The 9156-nt window shown below is 44.1% G+C and overlaps 1 pseudogene; it reads right to left on the bottom strand.

Annotated features, from left to right (window-relative positions):
- Positions 1-7206: 7206 nt before the first annotated feature.
- On the bottom strand, positions 7207-8312 carry LOC109241718 (annotated as a pseudogene).
- Positions 8313-9156: the final 844 nt, after the last annotated feature.

Raw genomic sequence — 9156 nt, 5'->3', positions numbered from 1 at the left:
ATCACTCTGCCTGATTCTTTTATTCCAGAGCAAACTACCCCAATTCCTAAACCTGTGGAGGGTACCACTATCCCTCCCGTTGATACCTTCGTCCCGCCTCCAGCCCCAGTTTTTGGTTCTGGTACTTCTGATGGGGATCTTAGGGGAGCTATCCCGATGTTGACCCAGCTAGTGGCCTCTCAGGCCCAGAGGTCAAATGTTGAACCCAGTTCATCTAGCCAGCAAGGGGATTCCACCAGTTCCAGGGTGAATAGATTTCTTCAGTTAGACCCTCCAGTGTTTACGGGTGACAATCCAGAAGAGGACTCTCAGGATTTTACTGATGAGATGCACAAGACCCTTAGGGTTATGCGTGCAACTTAGACAGAGGGAGTAGAGTTGGTGGCCTACCATCTGAAAGGGGTGGCCTATTCGTGGTTGGAGTTGTGGGAAGATTCCCGTGAGGAGGGACGCTCTCCGGCGAGGTGGAGCGAGTTTGCCGATGCATTTATAGACCATTTCCTGCCTGCCGAGACAAGGGCAGCCCGTGCAGCAGAGTTCGAAAACTTGAAGCAAGGTAACAGAAGTGTGTGGGAGTACTATATGGAGTTTGCTCTCTTGTCCAAGTATGCCATTCATATGTTGCCCACAATGGAGGCCAGGGTGCGCCGGTTTGTTCAGGGCCTTAATTCTTTGACTATTAATGAGGCTTCTACGACTACATTGAATTTTGACATGAATTATGGGAAGATGGTAGCATTTGCTTAGGCCACAGAGAATCGTAAATTTAAGAACAGGATGGAGAGAGAGGGTAACAGCAAGGCTCGGTCTACGGTCAACATGGGAGAGTCACTAGGTGGGGAAGATCAGCTTTCAGGGAGGATCATCAGGGCCTTCCCAGTCTGTTGCACAGTTTTCAGCCAGTGCACCGCCATCAGGGCCCAGCCAGCAGCAGTGGAGTCGTTTCAGGCCCGGTCAGGGCAACAGGGGATCCCATCAGCGGGGTCGGTTAGGAGAGACGTCCCAATAGCAGTAGAGGTCCTCGTGCCCCAGGTGCGGGAAGATGCACTCAGGGACTTGTTATTTGGAGTTACCTATATGCTATGGATGTGGGATGAGGGGTCATATTCAGAGACATTGTCGTGTATCCCGCCAGGAAGCGGGTAGGGGCACAACTCAGTCATCCAGTCCAACGGTTGCTACATCTTCAGCCCCCTCCCCAGCTCAAGGTACCCCAGCACCCGGAGGGCGTGTTGCAGCTAGGGGTGGTGCGCAGAGTTCAAGAGGACCCAGCCGGTTCTATGCCATGAGTGGTTGCCAGACTGCAGAGGCTTCTCCAGATGTTGTTACAGGTATTCTGACTGTTCAATCTCATGATGTGTATGCGCTTATTGACCCCGATTCCACCTGTCCCATGTTACCCCTTTTGTTGCTATGGAATTTGGGATGGAACCGGATCAGCTTCACGAGCCATTTTTGGTGTCTACTCCGGTTGGTGAGTCTATCACGGCTGCTCGAGTCTATAGAGGTTGTGTTGTTACGGTACAGGGCAGGGATATCACGGCCGATCTTATTAAGTTAGGAATGGTCGACTTTGATGTAATAATGGGAATGGATTGGCTTTATTCATGCTTTGCCAAAGTTAATTGTCGGACTAGAACTATGAGGCTTGAATTTCCTAATGAGCCCATTATTGAATGGGAGGGAGATAATGTAGTGCCTAGGGGTCGGTTTATTTCCTACCTTAAGGCCGCGAGGATGATCAAGAAGGGGTGTATCTATCATTTAGTGTGGGTTACGGACACCAATGTCGAGGCGCTTAGCCTTGAATCTGTACCCGTTGTGAATGAATTTCCGGATGGTTTTCCAGATGAGCTCCCTGGGATTCCACCAGACAGGGAGATTGATTTTGGGATCGATGTGATGCCAGGCACGCAGCCTATATCAAGTCCACCTTACAGAATGGCACCGGCAGAACTGAAAGAGCTAAAGAAACAATTGAAGGATTTTCTAGAAAAGGGTTTCATCCGGCCGAGTGTGTCACCATGGGACGCACTGCTCTTGTTTGTAAGGAAGAAAGATGGGTCTTTGCGGATGTGTATTGACTACGGCAACTCAACAAGGTCACAATCAAAAACAAATACCCTCTGCCAAGAATAGATGACTTGTTTGACCAATTACAAGGTGCTACGTGTTTCTCAAAGATTGACTTGCGGTGCGGGTATCATCAATTGAAGATAAGGGAGCAGGATATTCCAAAAACGGCCTTCAGGACTCGGTATGGGCACTTTGAATTTATGGTGATGTCTTTTGAGCTAACAAATGCCCTGGCAGCTTTCATGGATCTTATAAATCGAGTCTTCAAGCCTTTTCTAGACTGCTTTGTGATAGTGTTCGTTGATGATATTCTTGTGTATTCCCGAAGTCGGGAGGACCATGCTGACCATCTCAGGGCAATTATGCAGACTCTTCATCAACATCAATTGTATGCAAAATTTTCGAAATGTGAATTTTGGCTTGAATTTGTCGCGTTCTTGGGTCATGTCATCTCCGGGGAGGGGATTATGGTTGATCCTCAAAAGGTTGCTGCAGTGAAAAATTGGCTTAGACCTACCACTCCAACAGAGATTCGTAGTTTCTTTGGTTTGGCCGGGTACTACAGAAGGTTTGTGGAGGGATTTTCTACTCTTTCCTCTCCCTTGAATAAATTGACCAAGAAAGCAGTTAAGTTCCAGTGGTCCGACCCATGTGAAAGGAGCTTCCAGGAATTTAAATCAAGACTGACTACAGCACCGGTATTAACCCTGACAGAGGGTAGAGAGGGGTTTGTGGTGTATTGCGATGCTTGAAGAGTCGGGCTTGGGTGTGTGTTAATGCAACATGTCAAGGTTATAGCTTACGCTTCCAGGAAACTCAAGAATCATGAAAAGAATTATCCAACTCGTGACTTAGAGCTGGCGGCAGTGGTGTTTGCGCTAAAGATTTGGCGACATTATCTATATGGGGTCCATGTGGATCTATTCATGGACCACAAGAGCCTTCAATATATTTTCAAGCAGAAGAAGCTGAATCTGAGACAGAGAAGATGGCTAGAGTTACTCAAGGACTACGACATTGATATTCTCTATCACCCGGGAAAGGCTAATGTTTTAGCGGATGCTCTTAGTCGAAAATCTATGGGGAGCTTGGCTCATGTGGAGGCATACCAGAGGTCGTTGGCAAGGGAGGTTCACCAGTTAGCTAGTTTGGGAGTTCGCCTTGCGGACTCTAGTGGAGGAGGGATAATTTTGCAGAACAGAGCCGAATCGTCGCTCGTGGTGGAGGTGAAAGAAAAGCAATTCAATGATCCATTATTAGCACAGCTGAAAGACGGGATTCATAAACACAAGACCACAGCTTTTTCCTTAGGCATGAATGATGGTACCCTACGGTACCAAGACCGCCTATGTGTTCCTAATATTGAAGGTCTTCGGGAAAGGATCATGGCAGAGGCTCACACTTCCAGGTATTCCATGCACCCAGGTTCTACGAAAATGTATCATGATCTCAAGGAGATTTATTGGTGGAACAACATGAAGAAGGATGTGGCGGACTTTGTGGCAAAATGTCCGAACTGTCAACAAGTGAAGGCCGAACATCAAAGGCCCGGTGGATTGGCTCAAAGCATAGAAATTCCAATGTGGAAATGGGAAATGATTAACATGGATTTTGTGGTAGGGTTGCCGCGCACTCCGCGCAAGTTCAACTCAATTTGGGTAATCGTGGATCGACTCATGAAATCAACGCACTTCTTGCTAGTTAAAGCTACTGACACAACGGAACAGTATGCTCAGTTGTATATCAAAGAAATAGTCAGGTTGCATGGCAGTCCAGTCTCAATCATTTCAGATCGAGGGGCTCAGTTCACAACCAACTTTTGGAAGAAGTTTCAGCAAGGTTTGGGTATGCAGGTAAACCTTAGCACAACTTTTCATCCTCAAACCGATGGGCAAGCAGAGCGGACTATTCAGACGCTTGAGGACATGTTGCGTGCTTGTACTCTTGATTTCAAGGGCAGCTGGGGTGACCATTTGCCGCTTATAGAATTTACTTACAAGAACAACAACTTGCATGCTAGAATTCAGATGGCACCATTCGAGGCGTTGTATGGTAGGAGATGTAGGTCTCCCATTGGGTGGTTCGAGGTTGGAGAAGCGGAACTGATAGGGCCGGACCTCGTGCATCAGGCCATGGAGAAAGTCAAGATTATTAAGGAGAGGTTGAAAACTGCTCAGAGTCGCCAAAAGTCTTACTCGGATGTTCGTCGCAGAGATTTAGAGTTGAAAGAAGATGATTGGGTATTTTTGAAGGTTTCCCCTATGAAGGGTATCATGCGGTTTGGAAAGAAGGGAAAATTGAGTCCGAGGTATGTCGCACCATACATAATCATTCAGAGGATTGGTCAGGTGGCATACAAGCTCGAGCTGCCACCCGAGATGTCATTGGTACACCCGGTCTTTCATGTATCTATGTTGAGAAAGGTATTGGGAGATCCGTCCACTTTTGTGCCAGTTGAAACGATTGAGGTTAATGAAGAGTTGTCGTATGAAAATGTTCCAGTTGCCATTCTTGATAGCCAAGTTCGGAAATTGAGAAATAAGGAAATTGCATCCGTGAAAGTGTTATGGAACCAGCAAGTTGAGGAAGCCACTTGGGAAGCGGAGGATGAAATGAAAAAGAAGTACCCACATTTGTTTGAATAGTCATGTAATAGCTCTTGTGCATTTGGTTTCAATAAACTCTTATCTTTTGATTCAATCTATGTAAAACTGTTCCATTTTAGTTATATATGTTGCCTATATGGCCATGGTTAATGTGGTACAAGGTATGTTATGCCTGTGGAATATGTTTACGTTGTTAGGATATGATTCTGGGGCTCTCTGACAGGTGGATAGGCCTAAATACAAAGGAAACTCTGGCGAAATTTTCGGAAATTTAGGGAGTTAGCCAAATTTGGGGACTATTGATATGTATTAGGTTGTGAAGAGGTAGAAGATTGCATGAAGACTGCTAATAAGTGCACCTTGATCCTCATTCGAGGACGAATGATCTTAAGTGGGGGAGGATGTAAGGCCCCATGAAAAATTCTACCCAAAACTCAAAAGCTCGTAGTGCCAAATTAGGAATATGTGTTAGAGGTGCGTAAAGCTCGCCGCGGTTCGGACCCTTTACGCTGATCTATGCATTAAAAAGTCAAGAATTAAAGTTTTCTAGAAAAGTGCGATTATGCGGTCGAGAATGCGGTCGCATATCAGGTATGCGGACCGCATATCCGCCGCAGAGTGAGTTAGTGTGTTGGTCAAATTTGAGGTCAACTATGCGGTCGATTATGCGATCGCATAACCAATATGCGGACCGCATAGTCGTCGTAGAATTTCCTTAGGATTTTGTAAAGGGCAGTTCTGCGGTACATTATGCGACCGCAGAACGTGTATGTGGACCGCATTCCTGCCGCAGACCCAGACAGTGTGTTCAGTTTTTGGGGAGCATTTTTGTGCTCCATTATGCGGACCGCATGTCAACTTTGCGATCGCATATGCGATCGCAGATTCGAGTTGGGGCTCCAGTTTTCAAAATTTTAAACCCGACCCCCTGATATTATATCATGTGAAATAGCTCATTTTGAGCCTACTTCCTCACACTTTTGGAGTGAGAGGAAGGGGTCTAAGAGAGGGAAAGTGCTTCCCATAAAAATTACTCCATGAATCCTTGTTAAATCATTGAAGATAATCAAGTGAGGGACCTAAAACCTTCATCCCAAGAGGTAAGACTTCATCACCTCAGCTCTCATTTTCACACATAGCTACAACGGGTCATTAGTGAGGTAATTCCTGGGGATAAGGGGGATTGCATTGCATGCATGTGTTCTTGAAGAATATGGGGAAATATAAGTAAAGAGGCATGGGTAATGGGATAGCGTAATCTTGCATAAAAGAACCATAAGGCCTTAATGAACATTAAATGCTCGATAAAATGCTCAAGAGAGCCTAGATTATGACTTTTCCTGATTATGAGTTAAATTGTGCTATATTGCTTAAATAGATTGATGTGCGAACATTTCGGAACATCTTTGATCGCGTGTTGATCGCGCTTAGCGGAGTACCTTCTTCTCAAAGTCTTGGTGAGCCCTTTTCTCCTTCAAGGGTATTATATTGCACATCGTGTGTTGTTGCGGACTTCCACGTTTGAGGTATAGCCGGGGCCTTGTCGCCAGCATTGTCTTACTTGTCTTTTACATCCTTAGAGGCTTCGTAGACATATGTGCGGGTTTTCTACGGGCGTTTGATGGGTCTACGAACTATGTTGGAAATTCTAATTCTCGCTTCTCTAAAGTGTAATTGTATGGAGTCTTGGAACTTATCGACGGTTTAATGTTTTTATTTAAAATGAACTAACATTGTAGGATTTACTATCTTTCCTCGTCTTAATAAATGAATGGAAGCATGGTTTCCTTATTCGTATCGAGTTGGGTAGGAAGTATTTGATAAGGCTAGCTTAGTTGGGTTCACTCGATTGAGCGCCGGTCGCATCTCCCGAGTTTAGGGCGTGACACTCGGAAGGAGAAACTATCATCCCAGCCAATCCAATTGGGATGCCCTGGACATGACATGTCACTTGGAAAGACTTGGTCTACGAATCTATTCTAATTATCAACAAATTCCGCGAATTTTAGGTGGAATGGGGATTGTAATTCTTTCTACTTCTCGAGGTATAATGACAGACTGCGAGGCTCGACTAGAAGGAATAGGTGGAGAGATTTTGTGTTATATCTGGTATTCCTTTTAATATCCAAATTGGATTCGAAACTTCCTATTTGTGAAAAAGAAAAAAGGGGGGTTGTCTGATATCTTTCTTATTAGTTGATGCCTCATGGGGACTTTAAGAACCAAAAAGGAGTCATGAAGCTTTAATTACTGACTCGCTTCCCAACAGTCTATTCCGGGTTCATTTAGCTCTGATTATAAATTATGTTTTACGAATGATCCGGCATAGTTTTATACGGATACGGCCAGGAGATAGAGTCAAAATTGAAGTAAGTCCTTATGCTTCAACCAAAGGGCGTATAATTTATCGACTCTACAACAAAGATTTGAAGGATTAGTTTTTCAACTTCACCATTCCTTTCGTGGGAATACAATTCGAGATGAAAAAAGGTATAGTACTCGATTCCATTACATGCATCGGGTTTCATTGTTCAAATCGGGGGCAAAGAAGAGAAAAATCATCACACAGTAAATCAAAAAAGCCCAAAGTTATGTCTCTTTCACCTTCAAATTTACCTACTATGGTACCAGGGTGAATATAATCTCCACCAGACATGCGCAACGCTTTTGCTAATACCCGTAAGTGGATACCATGATTCTCTATCTATCAATAACCACATGCATTACACTGTGGATGTGAAGAAGTAGACCATTATCTCGGCAATAATTATCCAAGCTAATATTTTCGGTGAATACCCCCGTTAAGTAGTCTTGCATTACGATCGGAACGCCCAATTCTCTAGCAAATATAGCTTTTTTGATCATTTCTTCGCATATACCTGCAGTAGCATTCAAGTAATGCCCTTTGATTTCACATGTTTCAGCCTGTGCTTTATAAATTGCTTCGGCACAAAATAAGAAATGATCTCTCCAACGCATAAATGGTTGTGAGTTCATGTTCTCATCATCTTTGGTAAAATCAAGTCCACCGCGAAGGCATTCATAAACAGCTCTACCATAGTTTTTAGCAGATAACCCTAATTTAGGTTTAATAGTACATCCCAACAGGGGATGACCATACTTATTCAATTTATCTCTTTCACCTTGGATCCCATGAGGCGGACCTTGGAAAGTTTTAACATAAGCAGGAGGATTTTCAGATCTTCCGGACGCAGAGCACGCAGGGCTTTGAACCCAAATACGTTACCTACAATGGAAGTAAACATCTTGGTAATAGAACTTTCTTCAAAAAGGTTTAAAGGGTAAGCTACATAAGCAATATATTGATCTTTTTCTCCAACAACATGCTCGATGTGGTAGCATCGCCCTTTGTAACGATCAAGGCTGGTAAGTCCATCGGTCCATACAGATGTCCATGTACTAGTACAAGATTCGGTAGCTACCACGGCGCCCGCTTCTTCAGGTGGAACTCCGGGTTGAGGTTACTCGGAATGCTGCCAATATATCAGTATCCTTGGTTTGGTACTCAGGAGTATAATAAGTCAATTTGTACTCTTTAACACCAGCTTTAAATCCAACACTTGCTTTAGCCTCTATTTGTGGTGACATAAATCCCTCCCTACAACTCATAAATTAAGAATTCTCACAAGAACAAGGTCTACTCGACACGAATGTCGCGTTAATGAAACTTTTCACAGGAGTCTTTCACAAAATTTCCAACTAATACTAATATTATCAACTAATCAGAATGTCGGCTCCCTATTCGGTGCTATGTATGGTTCCTTGGTAACTTCTAGTTTGATCAAGGAAACCACAGAAAATGAATCTACTAATGAAGGTTACAGATTCGGTCAAGAGGAAGAAACTTATAATTGTCGCCCCACCCCCCTTTTTCTCGCGAAATCGGGTTTCGAAATTTTGACAACTCCTTTTGAGAGGGTAAGGAAAAGGAATTGGTTAGCGTCACCACCTAACGGATTAAGGTGCGTTAGGGCACCTAGAGCAGATGACTCATGTTATACCAGTTTACATCACCAGGATCAGGTAAGGGCTCAAATTACCTTGTGGGGAAGGTGTTATGCACCCCTCGAGGTCCACAACGGTGAGTCCTGGCCAAACTTAAATTAAGCAAATTAGTCTAAGAAAGTGAAGAAAACTATTGAATAAGTATAGGGGGTCCTAAAATTTTTAGCCTATAGGATTACCCCGTGCAACATAAATAATACTTCCTAACTTCCCTAAGACGGGGTGTTACTCATATTATCCAGCGGGCACAGACTATCATCTCCTGCTACCCGATTACTATCTTTAAGTGGTTACTTAAAGCGCTCTAGTTGATTCTAATTCGTTTCCTATGTGTTCCCTACATGTCCCTCGCCTATGGTCCTGGAGGTATTAGGACCACTATTAGGGATAGTTCTAGACTAAGCCTAGGTTTCTCAAAAATGTAAAAGACTAGGCGACAAGCAAAACA

Source organism: Nicotiana attenuata, unplaced genomic scaffold (genome assembly GCF_001879085.1).
Source record: "Nicotiana attenuata strain UT unplaced genomic scaffold, NIATTr2, whole genome shotgun sequence".
Taxonomy (NCBI): domain Eukaryota; kingdom Viridiplantae; phylum Streptophyta; class Magnoliopsida; order Solanales; family Solanaceae; genus Nicotiana; species Nicotiana attenuata.
The sequence above is the reverse complement of the archived record's forward strand: the minus strand, read 5'-3'. Positions and strand labels throughout refer to the sequence as shown.